This window comes from Ranitomeya imitator, chromosome 2, assembly GCF_032444005.1.
Source record: "Ranitomeya imitator isolate aRanImi1 chromosome 2, aRanImi1.pri, whole genome shotgun sequence".
NCBI classification, from domain to species: Eukaryota; Metazoa; Chordata; class Amphibia; order Anura; family Dendrobatidae; genus Ranitomeya; species Ranitomeya imitator.
Window position 1 is genome coordinate 289,176,240 of NC_091283.1, and position 16,278 is coordinate 289,192,517.

Consider the following 16,278-nt stretch of genomic DNA (forward strand, 5'->3'; position numbering starts at 1 on the left):
GTCCAGCAATCTGCCCCAGTGTCCAGCCTTTCCCCAGTGTGTCCAGCAGTCTGCCCCAGTGTGTCCAGCATATTACCCCCAGTGTCCAGCATTGCCCCAGTGTGTCCAGTATATTACCCCCAGTGTGTCCAGCAATCTGCCCCAGTGTCCAGCATTGCCCCAGTGTGTCCAGAAGTCTGCCCCAGGGTCTCCAGCATTGCCTCAATGTGTCCAGAAATCTGCCCCAGGGTCTCCAGTATTGCCCCAGTGTGTCCAGCAATCTGCCCCAGGGTCTCCAGTATTGCCCCAGTGTGTCCAGCATTCTGCCCCATAGTCTCCTGTACTGCCCCAGTGTGTCCAGCAATCTGCCCCATAGTCTCCTGTATTGCCCCAGTGTGTCCAGCAATCTGCCCCAGGGTCTCCAGTATTGCCCCAGTGTGTCCAGCATTCTGCCCCATAGTCTCCTGTACTGCCCAGTGTGTCCAGCATTCTGCCCCATGGTCTCCAGTATTGCCCCAGTGTGTCTAGCAATCTGCCCCATGGTCTCCTGTATTGCCCCAGTGTGTCCAGCATTCTGCCCCATGGTCTCCAGTATTGCCCCGGTGTGTCCAGCAATCTGCCCCATGGTCTCCAGTATTGCCCCAGTATGTCCAGAAGTCTGCCCCAGGGTCTCCAGCATTGCCTCAATGTGTCCTGAGATCTGCCCCATGGTCTCCAGTATTCAGAGTGTCCAGCATTCTGCCCCATAGTCTCCTGTACTGCCCCAGTGTGTCCAGCATTCTGCCCCATGGTCTCCAGTATTGCCCCAGTGTGTCCAGCATTCTGCCCCATGGTCTCCAGTATTGCCCCAGTGTGTCCAGCATTCTGCCCCATGGTCTCCAGTATTGCCCCAGTGTGTCCAGCAATCTGCCCCATAGTCTCCTGTATTGCCCCAGTGTGTCCAGCAATCTGCCCCATGGTCTCCTGTATTGCCCCAGTGTGTCCAGCAATCTGCCCCACGGTCTCCAGTATTGCCCCAGTGTGTCCAGCAATCTGCCCCATGGTCTCCTGTATTGCCCCAGTGTGTCCAGCATTCTGCCCCATGGTCTCCAGCATTGCCCCAGCCCCAGACAGTCAGAAATAAAGAAAAAAAAAAAAAAGTAAAATCCTCACCTCTCCCGTTCCCAGCGCAGGTCCGGTGCAGTCAGCGTCTCTCCGGCTCTGCGACGCTCAGGACAGAGAGGCAGAGCGGCGCGCACAGTAGTGACGTCATCGCGCCCTCTGCTCTGAGACGTCGCAGAGTCAGAGGAGGCTGCAGCTGCCGGCGCCGCAGGAACCAGGAGAGGTGAGTATAGAGCGGGGGGCGGGGGCGGGACCCGGGGGTGGGGGGAGCTGGCCCTGGTCGTGGCGGCGGACGGCGCCGCCCGAAGATTTAAAGGGGCGTCTTTTTTTTTTTTTTTTTTTTATCTTCTTCTGCAGCGCCGGCCGCCCCCAGCATTGTGCCGCCCGGGGCGGACCGCCCCCCCCGCACCCCCCTTCCTACGCCACTGACAAGAGGCCACTCTAGCTAAAATAGGAAAGGATAGGACAGAGTACTGTGCGGTCAGTATTAAAACCCTTCCAAAAATATCCACAGCAGATTATACAAAAATTCCTCCATCTAACTAAAGACGTGGAACGTATATCTGCAACTCTAGAGAATCCTACACTCAGAGCAGGAATACAATCAAAAAACAAGCACACAGCATGTGTGCCATAGAAAAAAAACCAGACACATATTTTGGCTGAATTGGCAGCTAAGCAGGAGAAGCCAGACAGAGGTCCAACACCTCCCAAGAAACATTGACAACTGTCAAGGACTAATGAGTCCTGCAAACCTAAATACCCCAGTCAGAATTGCAATCAGCGGATACACCTGTCCAGGACTGCAGCCCAGGGACAACTGCATTACCACCTACAATCACCGGAGGGAGCCCAAAAGCAGAATTCACAACACCCCGCTCCCCCTCCCCTGCCAATCGCCGGGTATGACTCGAGTATAAGCCGAGAGGGGGACTTTCAGACCCCAAAAATGGGCTGGAAATCTCGGCTTATACTCGAGTATATACGGTAACTACTTCATGATGAGGACAACATCTTCATCTTCTACTACGGCTCTAGAAACATATTTGTCCAGAGTCCGTCACTGACTCCATCACCACTGGCCGTCTATATGAAGGTTTCCAGTCTTCCCCGCACTGTAATCTTCTATCACGTTAGATCTCATGTCCGATTCACAAACAGAAGTTTGAGGCTTTTATATAAGCTTTTATGTTTGCACAAACACCGCGAACAGAAATTATCTGATCCCAAAGTCTCCATGTACAGTGATTTATGGGGCTTATTTCTGGCCTTAGGCTGTCCTATATTACCAGAAAAACACCAGAAAAAGCAGATATTAAAAAGTTTCAAATGAAAATTGGCTCCAACAATTCTTGCAAAAATAAAAAAAAGATGTGACAGAGTCCCACTGAATGCCCCAAGTATTCGATAGTATGGGGCGGCCTAGTTACTACGGTACTTACATACCAAATAATGGTGTCTGGGCTGCAATGTACGAAGGTCTATTAGGCCGGGCCAGAGGCAGCGTTCAATAAGTTACCTTTTAACCTCCCCTATACACCTTACAGTAAAGTTACAAGAAAGCACTGATTTAGGGGGTTTTGGCCGACCATATAATGTATTTTGGGGCCTCCCAACAGATGATGTAAGGGCAGAGAAAGATCTGGCATCCTGAATTTCAGAGGATAATCCGTTTGTTGTTCCTGTAGATAATCCTCCGCTAGAGGAGTCTGGGGGCGACTCTCTCATACAGACCCCAGGAAAGCTGGAATATTTGTGTGTATGGGGGAGTCGGGAGAGATAGGCGTCTGCCAAATGACCGTTCAGCCAACACTTATCTCATGTGTATGGGGCTGTTAGTATTACACTGACAGCAGTGATGATACACGGCACTACAGTAGTACAGTGCATCACCGGAGCCATCAGAGGCTTGGATGTTGTATGATCGCAGTAATCAGAGGGGTTTAAAAAAATGGTTAAACGTGAAAAAAAATCAGTTTTAGCAACAAGAAATATTCATCACTATATAGAAAACAGATTCTCTGCACAATGTTAGCTAAGTCACGTCCATAACAATTTTCTTATACCCTATTATCCTATACACTGTGGTGTAAATAGAAATCACAGGTCCCACAGCAATAGCTGGAATTGGACCCCAAAGGAAAATGAAAAAAAAAAAATATTATATATTATATATTATACCATGGCTTTCAGCGCTGCAGGCGTCTGCCTCCGTTCCTAAGAATGCAGTGAGTGAAGGACCTTCGATGACGTCGCGGTCACGTATTTTTTATTCTTTATTTTTTACATGAATATGGATCCCAGGTCCTTCAGACCCTGGGAACCATCCAGGATCGCTCCGTGCACCCGTACTCGGCGTATAAGACGACCCCCGACTTTTGGGACAATTTTTAGGGGTTAAAAAGTCGTCTTACACGCCAGAAAATACGGTATATTCTGTTTAAGCTTTCCCTTTATTTTTTTAAGCAGTTTATACAGTACAGACCAAAAGTTTGGACAAACATTCTCATTTAAAGATTTTTCTGTATTTTCATGACTATGAAAATTGGAAATTCACACTGAAGGCATCAAAACTATTAATTAACACATATGGAATTATATACTTAACAAAAAAGTGTGAAACAACTGAAAATATGGTTACTACCTCTTGAAGCTCATCAAGAGAATGCCAAGAGTGTGCAAAGCAGTCATCAAAGCAAAAGGTGGCTACTTTGAAGAACCTAGAATAGAAGACATAATTTCAAAATATGTTCAAAAAGCCGGATTACTCACCGGTAATACTCTTTTAGTGAGTCCACGACAGCACCCTACAGGAGAGAGGGATCCGCCCCACAGGAACAGGAAACCTACAGAAAGATAAAGGGGGGCGGTCCGCCTTTCCTCCTCAGTTTTGATTTCAGAGTACCCGGAGGACCGCCAGTATTAGGCAAAATATCATTATTTAAGTTTAAACTTATTTGCACTATATTTAGTAAGAGGAACTTTTTACTTTATTAGTATATACTATATTAACCTAGGGAGGGATGTAATAGGGTGCTGTCGTGGACTCACTAAAAGAGTATTACCGGTGAGTAATCCGGCTTTTTACCCCTCGCCACGACGGCACCCTACAGGAGATCTTTCAGAGACCATCACCTGGGGGGGGGGGGGGGGGGACCACCGTGCTGAGGACAGTCCTGCCAAAGTCTAGGTCAGAAGTAGACAATAGGTCAAGCCTATAGTGGTTATAGAAAGTAGAAGGATCTGACCAAGTTGCCGCGTTACATATGGTTTCTATTGGGACGTCTCCTCTTTCGGCCCAGGAGGATGCCATAGCTCTGTTAGAGTGTGCCGTTATGCCTTCCGGAGGGTTTTCTTTCCTCGCGGAGTAAGCCAGTGTGATAGACTCCCTGATCCACCGGGATAAGGTGCTTTTAGTGACTGCATGACCCTTCTTGTGACCCTGAAAGGATATAAACAGAGCCCTACACTGTCGCCAGCTTCTAGTCCTTTCAATGTATTTTAAAACTACTCTTAACGTCTAGAGTGTGATATTTACATTCCTCAGGAGTGGAAGGGTTACTGAAAAAGGTGGGCAGGACTATTTCTTGTGACCTATGGAATTTCTTCGCTACCTTGGGGGAGGTAGGAAGGGTCTGATTTAAGAATCAACTTATCCTGAAAAGTTAGCAGGAAAGGTGGATCTATAGAAAGCGCTTGGATGTCACAGATTCTCCTAGCTGAAGTCACTGCTACCAAGAGGACCGTTTTTAGTGATAGGTATTTAATGGATATTGAATCTATTGGTTCAAATGGAGAGTCTGTTAGGGCTTGTAAAACTAAATTTAGATCCCAGGGTGGAATTCTAGGTATATTAACAGGATTTATCCTTTCACAAGCCGTGATAAATCGGGATACCCATCTATTTCCTGCAATATTATGGCCATAGAGGGCTCCTAGTACTGATACGTGAACTTTTAACGTATTTACAGCTAAACCTAGTTCCCTCCCTTTTTGAAGGAATTCCAGTATAGATTGTATTGGAATTTCTGATGTGCTGGGAGATTTATGGAACTGTAGGAATTTTTTCCAAATTTTTGTATACATTTTTGTGGTAGAACGTTTTCTACTTTGGAGGAGTGTGTCAATTAGTCCCTCGGAAAATCCCCTTAGTTTTAGCATCTGCCTCTCAAATTCCAGGCCGTCAGATGGAGATTGTCCACCTGGGGGTGGAGAAACGGACCCTGGAAGAGAAGGTTGGGTGTCGAGGGGAGGAGCCAAGGGTCCGAAACCGACATGGCTTGTAGGCATGAGAACCATGGCCTTTTGGGCCAGAATGGTGCTATTAGTATAACTCTCGCTCCATCCTCCCTGATCTTCCGAATAACCTGTGGTAACAATATTATCGGAGGGAAGGCGTATGCTAGACTGTATTGCCAAGGGGTTTGGAGAGCGTCTAGAATGTCCAGATGATCTGCTAACGATAGGGAGGCAAATTTCCGGACTGTTTTTTTCTCGTGGCGAAGAGGTCTATTTGCGGACAACCCCATAGGGATACTATCCATTGGAAGATATGATGGTTTAAGCACCACTCTTTCTGCCTTAGGGTATGTCGACTTAAGAAGTCTGCCTGCTGGTTGTTTTTCCCCTTTATGTGAACTGCAGTGAGGGATAATAGATGTTTTTCTGCCAAATCCAGAATTTTCCCAGCAGAAGACATCAGAGTCTCTGATTGAGTACCTCCTTGTCTGTTTATATAAGCCACTGTGGTGGTGTTGTCGGAAAGGATTCGGACGTCTTTTCCCCGGAGCTGTGGGAGAAAATGACATAAGGCGTATCTTACTGCATTTAGTTCTTTCAGATTAGATGAGTTGTGGCATTCTTCCGTGTCCCATAACCCTTGGCAAAAATCATTTCCCATATGAGCGCCCCATCCATGAGGACTGGCGTCAGTGGTTATAATATGAGATGGTGTTATTACCCATGGAACACCACTCAAATGGTTAGAATCCAGCCACCAAGTTAAAGAAGATAAAACTTCCTGGGACAACATTATCTTTGCATTTAAGCTAAGTAGCCGTCTTTCCTCTTGGAGGATTTGGTGCTGCAGTGTCCGGGTATGGTATTGTGCCCATTGGACTGCAGGGATACAGGAAATAAGAGATCCCAGTAATGACATGGCTTTTCTTAGGGTCATTTGTGGATTATTTATTGCTGTTGTGACTTTATGTCTGATGAGTGAGATTTTTACCTGAGGGAGCAGACATTTTTGAGTTATGGAGTCTAGATGGAACCCCAGAAACGCTTGGAGTGACAGTGGAGCCAGTCTGGATTTGTCGATATTGATTATCCAACCTAGATCCTGTAGAGATGAAATTGCATGAGCTAAACGGTCAGCACACTGAGAAACTGAATTTCCGATAACTAAAAAGTCATTTAAGTAGGGCACAATTAATGTCTCTTTTTGGCGAAGATAAGCCATCACCTCTAGAATCACTTTGGTGAAAATCCTTGGCGCTGTAGAAAGGCCGAAGGGCATGGTTGCATACTGGAAGTGACAAATCTTGCCTTTGACTGCCACCGCTACCCTGAAGAACTTCTGGTATCTGTCATGAATAGGGAGATGGTAGTAAGCATCTTTTAGATCAATGCCTCCCATCATACAGTTTGGAAAGAGTAGCTTTATGGTGTATTTTATAGACTCCATTTTCAATGTATTATTTTTAATAAATGAATTAAGCTTTTTGAGGTTAATGATTGTTCTGAATAAACCATCGGGTTTGGAAATTAAGAATAGAGGAGAATAGAATCCTCTAGTTTCCTGTCCTTTCGGAACTTGGACTAAAACTTGTTTTGATAATAGAGTTTGAATTTCACTCTCAAGGGCCTCTTGTTGTATAGGCGAGCTGAGTGATGTTATAATGTATGATTCGTGGGGAAAGCGAGAGAATTGTAATTTTATTCCATCTCTGATTATATTTAAAATCCACGAACTAGTTGTAATTTTTTCCCACTGGGTGGTGAAAAAATTTAATCTGCCCCCTACTGGAATGGTTATATCCTCAGTATTTGCTTTCTTTTGGGGGGTTGGGTCTTCTGAACATGGTACCTCTTTGTTTATCTTCTTTAGGGAACCATGTTGCTGACCTGTCCGTCTGCCTTCTCTTGCCGAATGGCCTTCTCTTAAAGGCTCTCCTATAAAAGGGAATAGAGGTATCAGGGAAAGCTTTTTCCCTGTCTTTTGCCTTCTGGAGTATGTCGTCTAAGGTTTTGCCAAAGGGGAACTCACCCTCACATGGGATTGCGCATATCTTAGATTTTGATTGTGCGTCCCCACTCCAACTCTTCATCCATAACACCCGTCTTGCATTGTTTACAAGACCTGCAGATCTAGCCGCTAGGCGGAGAGAATCTGCGGACGCGTCCGCCATAAAGGCTGCTGCACCTCGTATTAAGGGAATAGCAGCTCGTAATTTTTCCCGTGAAATTTTATTCTCAATACCTTGGTCTAGCTGGTCAATCCAGATGAGCATTGACCTGGCGGTACAAGTGCTCGCTATTGCTGGCTTAAATATGCCTGTAGTTGCCTCCCAGGATCTTTTAAGGGACGACTCGGCTTTGCGATCTAGAGGGTCTGAGAGTAATCCTGCGTCTTCAACAGGCAATGTGGATGGCTTAGAGGTAGAGGCAACAGCTGCGTCAACCTTAGGGATTTTGGTCCACATAAGTAACTTATGGTCACTAAACGGGTATTTCCGTTTTGACGCAGAGGGCAAAAAACTTCTCTGATCTTGTTTCTCCCACTCTCTTTTTATTAATGCTTTCACTGCTGGAATGACTGGAAAGCATTTCCTTTTTCTCTCTGCCAAACCTGCAAACATTATATCCTGCGTGGTTTGTGCGCCCTTTGTCTCCTCACACCCCATAGTGTCTCTTATTGATTTCACTAGATTATCCACACTATCTAAGGGGAAACATGAACGTCCCTCAATTTCTGAAGATGCTGATGATGATGATGATAATGAAGAGCCTATAGAGATATCTGAGAGTACGGCTTGTCCACTATCAGAGTCTGACGAAGGCGTTGGCTTTTTGGATTTACTTTTTTGTGGTTTATCCTGTGACATAGCCTTTAACTCCTCTCTTATAATGGCGCGCAAGTCCGTAATAGACACCGCTGCTCCTTGTGTGGTTTCTGCTATACAATCTTTGCAGAGTTTTTTGGGGTATGAGTCTGGTAGGGGCTGGCTGCATAAGGCGCATTCTTTATGTTTAGTTTTTTGTCATTTTTTGGCCTGATCAAAATAAGACATAGCGAGAGAAGGAGAAAGAGAGAGAAAGGAGGGGAGACGGCGTCAGCTTAATAGGCAGAGTTATAAACTCACCCAGTGAAGCTTTTTATTACTGGATCAGACGGCCGAGATCCTTTGGATTTATCCACCGTGTCGATCTTTCAACCGGCATCTGATGATCTGATGACATCTTGCATCGCAGGTAACAGTGGTTAGCCGGTTTAAATAGAGCGCCATTTTTTTTTTTGCTGTACTGCACATGCGCAAACTCGCGCTTCCCCCATCGCTGATCTCGGCCTGCTTACCCCGGAAGTTTAACATCTACTTCCGGGGTGAACTCACTTATGGCGGTCAGCACACGCACGGTGTGGCCATCCAGCCCCGGACCGCCATGCCGGAAGCTCCTCTCACTCACACCTTCTGCCAGGAGAGGATTTCCAATGCTGAAGCCGCCGCATAATGCAGATGCCGGGCGGCTTTCTCCGGACCCGGCCATCTGTATGCCTCCCAGACGAGGAGGGAGCCGTCTAGCGGAACTCCCCCGACGCTGCTTCCAGGCTGCAGCCCCTGCCGTTCCGAAGAGACTGCACAGGCGGCGTGCATGCCCAGGTACATCTGTAGCTTCCAGAGTCCTGTCGTTCCCGCAGAAACAGGAAACCAAAACTGAGGAGGAAAGGCGGACCGCCCCCCTTTATCTTTCTGTAGGTTTCCTGTTCCTGTGGGGCGGATCCCTCTCTCCTGTAGGGTGCTGTCGTGGCGAGGGGTAAAAATAAACTTTCCTTTACTTAACAAGAACTTAATGAGAAGTATATACACATCATATAGTTGGCACAACACTTTATGAATGCTTCTTCTGCATTATGCAGAGTCAGGAACTTTCCGGTTACATGTGACGGTACATAACTTTTGTTACAAGGTACAACAGTCTTAACGATTTCAGAATTATAAAATCCCCATAAATGAGCAAAAGGGAATCTACTTTGAATCTTTCTGTAGCTCTAGATGATTGGGAACTGGCCATGTCCTTGACTTGTTCTGCCACCATGTCCATGGCTCTTCAGAAGTCTTATTTTAAACTTATCTCTAGGTGGTATTATTCACCATCTCGCTTAGCATTTATTAATCCTTCCAATTCCCCTCTCTGCTGGAGGGAATGTGGACATTATGGTAGCATTTCCCATTTGTTTTGGTTTTGTCCACGTATTAGACCTTTTTGAGATGAAATCTCTTCTCTTATTTCAATTATATTAAAACGTTCGGATTTTTCTGTCTCCTCAGTTGGCGCTGCTTCTCGTTGAATGCAGATCAATTGACTCCACCTTTTAGGAAACTTGTTATACATCTGCTTTTAGTTTCTAAGAATGCTATTGGTTTTTTTTTGGAAATCTTCTAAAATCCCCTGTTCACAAGAAATTATTGACAAACTGGCTTTGCATAAATCCTATGAACAAAAATTGGCGTTACTGAAAAAATGGTCTCGCTGGCTGGAAATATTTCCATAAGAATGTTTTATTTTATTCTATTCTATTTTTACTTTTATGCTTCATGAATGTTTCATGCCATTGCATTAATGTTAACCTTGCTCTCTCTATGTCTTGTTTTGGTTGAAAATGTCAATAAAATTGTTTGGAAAAACAAGGTACAACAGTCCAGCAAACCTGAGCTAAGAACCTCGCCCTACTCTTTGTCTCCACTAGGCTCCCTGCCTGGGATCCGAATTCCTGCTACCATTATATCTTTGCTTTCCTTCAGAACGTACTATCTGATGTCTCCCTCCTGGCACACAACACCATATCAATTCAAGTCTGCAACCAGATAGACCTAAGGTCACTAATCACAAGGAATTTGTTCTCCAGTGTGCCCATGTATCTCAGTATGGTGGCCCCTATACAGTATGACGGCCCCCACAGACCCCACACAGTATGATGGCCCCCACAGCACCTCACACAGTATTATGGCCACCACAACCTGCTACAAAAAATAAGGACCCCAGTCAGTATGCAGGCATGTACAGTCCACCATGACCCCTTACTCAGTATACTGGCTGCTACCATCCAGACATTCAGTTTAAGAATTCCAACAGCTCTTTTCTTAATATTAAGCCCCCATAATTCCTGATAAAAAAACACACACACACTATTCACCCAACCGTTCCCGAGGTGAACTGCTCCAGTCTGTGTAGTGCGAGTACTGACTACACCAGCCAAGTTCCGAGAACCTGACCTGCGGTGGTCCAGACTCAGAGTCCAAATTACACCAGGCAAGAGCAGAGTCCCAGCTCTTATTACTTCTGGTACAAGAGACGGATGTGCCAATGATCTGTGAGGAGACTCCGCTCAGTAGTATACAACTGCAGTAAAGAGCATGAGGCGCGAGTGAGCCGGCCATTTCTTCCAGCACTGATGTCAGTACAGGTGTTGGTCCAGCGTAGTACAAGAGACATGGTGAAAGCTGGAAGTGAAGGCAGCCCAGCGAGCCCTGATAGACTTCATTAGGAGGACTTATGGCCTAACGGGAGGAGACCCCACTATGGCCGGTGTTCGCAGAGTAGAGTGTTGTCGACCATAGGAGTCAGGAAAATCACCCTTGTCAGTAACTAAAATAACATTTGGTTAGAGGCTGATATTACAGTGAGAGTGAGGCGGAGAATTCATTGTATATCTAATATTGTATATTTCACCTCGTAATCACCCTGTTCTGCATTATTCACTGTTGCCATAGTGATCACAATTCCCATTATCAGGAAATAAATAATTATATCGGTTACTTCCATCTTGTGTTTGTCGGTGTGTTGTATCCGGTCACTAAATACAGGGGCATAATGGGGGCATTATACTGTGTGGGGGCATCATATATACTGCATAAGGGGCATATTGGGGGCATTACACTGTGTGGGGGCTAAGAAAGGGGCCCTGTACTGTGAGAACAATCCGCTACCTCACTTCCTGTCTTCCATAGTTGGGTCGTATGTATCTATTACAGGAAGCAGAACAAAAATGTTATGATTCTTACAAAGTGGCAACAAAAACCCCAAGAGTCTCAGTCCTAAAGGGGTTAATGTCCCCCACGCTCAGTAATGGGGAATCTCTAACACCGACCTCCACCCGCAGAGCCACACTCCACATAGAGAATAATGGAGCCTCCAGCACCGACCTCCACCCGCAGAGCCGCACTCCACATAGAGAATAATGGAGCCTCCAGCACTGACCTCCACCCGCAGAGCCGCACTCCACATAGAGAATAATGGAGCCTCCAGCACTGACCTCCACCCGCAGAGCCACCCTACACAGAGAATAATGGAGTCTCCAGCACCGACCTCCACCCGTAAAGCCACACTCCACATAGAGAATAATGGAGCCTCCAGCACCGACCTCCACCCGCAGAGCCACATTCCTCATAGAGAATAATGGAGCCTCCAGCACCGACCTCCACCCGCAGAGCCACACTCCTCAGAGAATAATGGAGCCTCCAGCACCGACCTCCACCCGCAGAGCCGCACTCCACATAGAGAATAATGGAGCCTCCAGCACCGACCTCCACCCGCAGAGCCGCACTCCTCATAGAGAATAATGGAGCCTCCAGCACCGACCTCCACCCGCAGAGCCACACTCCTCATAGAGAATAATGGAGCCTCCAGCACCGACCTCCACCCGCAGAGCCACACTCCTCATAGAGAATAATGGAGCCTCCAGCACCGACCTCCACCCTCAGAGCCACACTCCTCATAGAGAATAATGGAGCCTCCAGCACCGACCTCCACCCTCAGAGCCACACTCCTCATAGAGAATAATGGAGCCTCCAGCACCGACCTCCACCCGCAGAGCCACACTCCACATAGAGAATAATGGAGCCTCCAGCACCGACCTCCACCCGCAGAGCCGCACTCCACATAGAGAATAATGGAGCCTCCAGCACTGACCTCCACCCGCAGAGCCACCCTACACAGAGAATAATGGAGTCTCCAGCACCGACCTCCACCCGTAAAGCCACACTCCACATAGAGAATAATGGAGCCTCCAGCACCGACCTCCACCCGCAGAGCCGCACTCCACATAGAGAATAATGGAGCCTCCAGCACTGACCTCCACCCGCAGAGCCGCACTCCACATAGAGAATAATGGAGCCTCCAGCACCGACCTCCACCTGCAGAGCCGCACTCCACATAGAGAATAATGGAGCCTCCAGCACCGACCTCCACCCGCAGAGCCGCATTCCACATAGAGAATAATGGAGCCTCCAGCACCGACCTCCACCCGCAGAGCCACACTCCTCAGAGAATAATGGAGCCTCCAGCACCGACCTCCACCCGCAGAGCCGCACTCCACATAGAGAATAATGGAGCCTCCAGCACTGACCTCCACCCGCAGAGCCACCCTACACAGAGAATAATGGAGTCTCCAGCACCGACCTCCACCCGTAAAGCCACACTCCACATAGAGAATAATGGAGCCTCCAGCACCGACCTCCACCCGCAGAGCCGCACTCCACATAGAGAATAATGGAGCCTCCAGCACTGACCTCCACCCGCAGAGCCACCCTACACAGAGAATAATGGAGTCTCCAGCACCGACCTCCACCCGCAGAGCCACATTCCTCATAGAGAATAATGGAGCCTCCAGCACCGACCTCCACCCGCAGAGCCACACTCCTCAGAGAATAATGGAGCCTCCAGCACCGACCTCCACCCGCAGAGCCGCACTCCACATAGAGAATAATGGAGCCTCCAGCACCGACCTCCACCCGCAGAGCCGCACTCCTCATAGAGAATAATGGAGCCTCCAGCACCGACCTCCACCCGCAGAGCCGCACTCCACATAGAGAATAATGGAGCCTCCAGCACCGACCTCCACCCGCAGAGCCGCACTCCACATAGAGAATAATGGAGCCTCCAGCACCGACCTCCACCCGCAGAGCCACACTCCTCATAGAGAATAATGGAGCCTCCAGCACCGACCTCCACCCGCAGAGCCACACTCCTCATAGAGAATAATGGAGCCTCCAGCACCGACCTCCACCCTCAGAGCCACACTCCTCATAGAGAATAATGGAGCCTCCAGCACCGACCTCCACCCGCAGAGCCGCACTCCACATAGAGCATAATGGAGCCTCCAGCACCGACCTCCACCCTCAGAGCCACACTCCTCATAGAGAATAATGGAGCCTCCAGCACCGACCTCCACCCTCAGAGCCACACTCCACATAGAGAATAATGGAGCCTCCAGCACCGACCTCCACCCGCAGAGCCGCACTCCACATAGAGAATAATGGAGCCTCCAGCACCGACCTCCACCCGCAGAGCCGCACTCCACATAGAGAATAATGGAGCCTCCAGCACCGACCTCCACCCGCAGAGCCGCACTCCTCATAGAGAATAATGGAGCCTCCAGCACCGACCTCCACCCGCAGAGCCGCACTCCACATAGAGAATAATGGAGCCTCCAGCACCGACCTCCACCCGCAGAGCCGCACTCCACATAGAGAATAATGGAGCCTCCAGCACCGACCTCCACCCGCAGAGCCGCACTCCACATAGAGAATAATGGAGCTTCCAGCACCGACCTCCACCCGCAGAGCAGCACTCCACATAGAGAATAATGGAGCCTCCAGCACCGACCTCCACCCGCAGAGCCGCACTCCACATAGAGAATAATGGAGCCTCCAGCACCGACCTCCACCCGCAGAGCAGCACTCCACATAGAGAATAATGGAGCCTCCAGCACCGACCTCCACCCGCAGAGCCGCACTCCACATATATGGCTGTTCTGTGCACTCTCCGCCTCCCCACAATCCCAGTGATCTCCGGTAAACTGCACTCTCCCCCTGTGTCGCTCTCCCTGTGTGGCGTGGGGGGGTCTCTGTGTGGCGTGGGGGGGTCTCTGTGCGGCTTGGGGGGGTCTCCGTGCGGCATGGGGGGGTCTCTGTGCGGCGTGGGGGGGGGGTCTCTGTGCGGCGTGGGCGGGTCTCTGTGCAACGTGGGGGGGTCTCTGTGCGGCGTGGGGGGGGGGTCTCTGTGCGGCGTGGTGGGATTTCTGTGCGGCGTGGGGGATCTCTGTGCGGCGTGGAGGTCTCTGTGCGGCGTGGGGGGGATCTCTGTGGCGTGGGGAGTCTCTGTGCGGCTTGGGGGGGGTCTCTGTGCGGCTTGGGGGGGTCTCTGTGCGGCATGAGGGGGTCTCTGTGCGGCTTGGGGGGTCTGTGCGGCGTGGGGGGTCTCTGTGCGGCGTGGGGGGGTCTCTGTGCAATGTGGGGGGTCTCTGCGGCGTGGGGGGGTTTCTATGCGGCGTGGGGGGTCTCTGTGCGGCGTGGGGGGTCTCTGTGCGGCGTGGGGGGATCTTTGTGCGGCGTGGGGGGGGTCTCTGTGCGGCATGGGGGATCTCTGTGCGGCGTGGAGGTCTCTGTGCGGCGTGGGGGGGATCTCTGTGGCGTGGAGGGGTCTCTGTGTGGCTTGGGGGGGTCTCTGTGCGGCTTGGGGGGGTCTCTGTGCGGCTTGGGGGGGTCTCTGTGCGGCGTGGGGGGGTCTCTGTGCGGCATGGGGGGGTCTCTGTGCGGCTTGGGGGTCTCTGTGCGGCGTGGGTGGGGGGTCTCTGTGCAATGTGGGGAGTCTCTCCGGCGTGGGGGGGTTTCTATGTGGCGTGGGGGGTCTCTGTGCGGCTTGGGGGGTCTGTGCGGCGTGAGGGGGTCTCTGTGCGGCGTGGGGGGGGTCTGTGCAATGTGGGGGGGTCTCTGCGGCGTGGGGGGGTTTCTATGCGGCGTGGGGGGATCTCTGTGCGGCGTGGGGGGTCTCTGTGCGGTGTGGGGGGATCTTTGTGCGGCGTGGGGGGGGGTCTCTGCGGCGTGGGGGGTCTCTGTGCGGCTTGGGGGGGTCTCTGTGTGGCGTGGGGGGTCTGTGCGGCGTGGGGGGGTCTCTGTGCGGCGTGGGGGGGTCTCTGTGCGGCGTGGGGGGGTCTCTGTGCGGCGTTGGGGGGGGTCTCTATGCATGTATGCAAGCATCGTCCGATGGGACTACAAGTCCCATCAGACGATGCCTGCTACAATGACAGTGATTGACACATTAGCCAATTATGGGACAGTAATAGTCCCATCATCCGGCTAATGTGTTGAATGAAAAAAAAAAAAAAAATACATACTCCATATATATTCCATACATACATGCTGCATACATGCTACATACAATACATTACATACATATAGACATACAGTACATTAAACATAGATTTCATACTCACCATTACTTTTCATTTTGTTCCCCAAAGCCAGTGTCATCTGTAAAAAAAATATGAAAAAAACAACCAACCAATATACTCCCTGTCCACAGAAATCCACGAGTGTCCCACGGCGATCTCCCGTGGAGAGCAGCAGCATCAGATAATGCGACTGCTCTTTAGGGGCTCCAGGAACACAATGACAGCAGGAAGGTATCCTTCCACCACTGTATTCCTCCGCCACTGTAAAAAAAAAAGTCCCTAGTCTCACTTTATGCCATTGCTGTATGAGAAACTTTCCCAGGCAGCAATTGCCATAAAGTGAGACCTTGTCCTAAGGTAACCTCTCAGTGATGCACTGTAGGAGCCATTGTCTCCTGTCAGTGTGTCACTGAGGGTTCTATAGAGCAGTGACATCACCCGATGTCACTGTTCTATAGGGGAGATCGTCGTGGGACACTCGATATTAATTGGACTACAGCGGACAGCTAGTATACGGTTTATTATTTTACGTTTTGTTGCAGGCGCTGAAGTATGGTAAGTATGGTGAAATGAAGAATATTAAAATACTTTTTTCCTAATGTGTGCGTGTTTTTTTTTAACCCTTTCTTACTATTGGATTAATAACGGATAGGCGTCTTGACGCCTCTCCGTTATTAACCCGGCTTAATGTCACCTTACAATAGCAAGGTGACATTAACCCTTCATTACCCCATATCCCACCGCTA

The 16,278-nt window shown here is 49.4% G+C and overlaps 1 protein-coding gene across 1 annotated transcript in view; it reads right to left on the reverse strand.

Moving 5' to 3' along the window:
* LOC138663223 (uncharacterized) overlaps positions 1-16,278 on the reverse strand; it is a 51,834-nt gene that overhangs the window by 22,304 nt on the left and 13,252 nt on the right. The gene's annotated exons all lie outside the window — the stretch shown is intronic.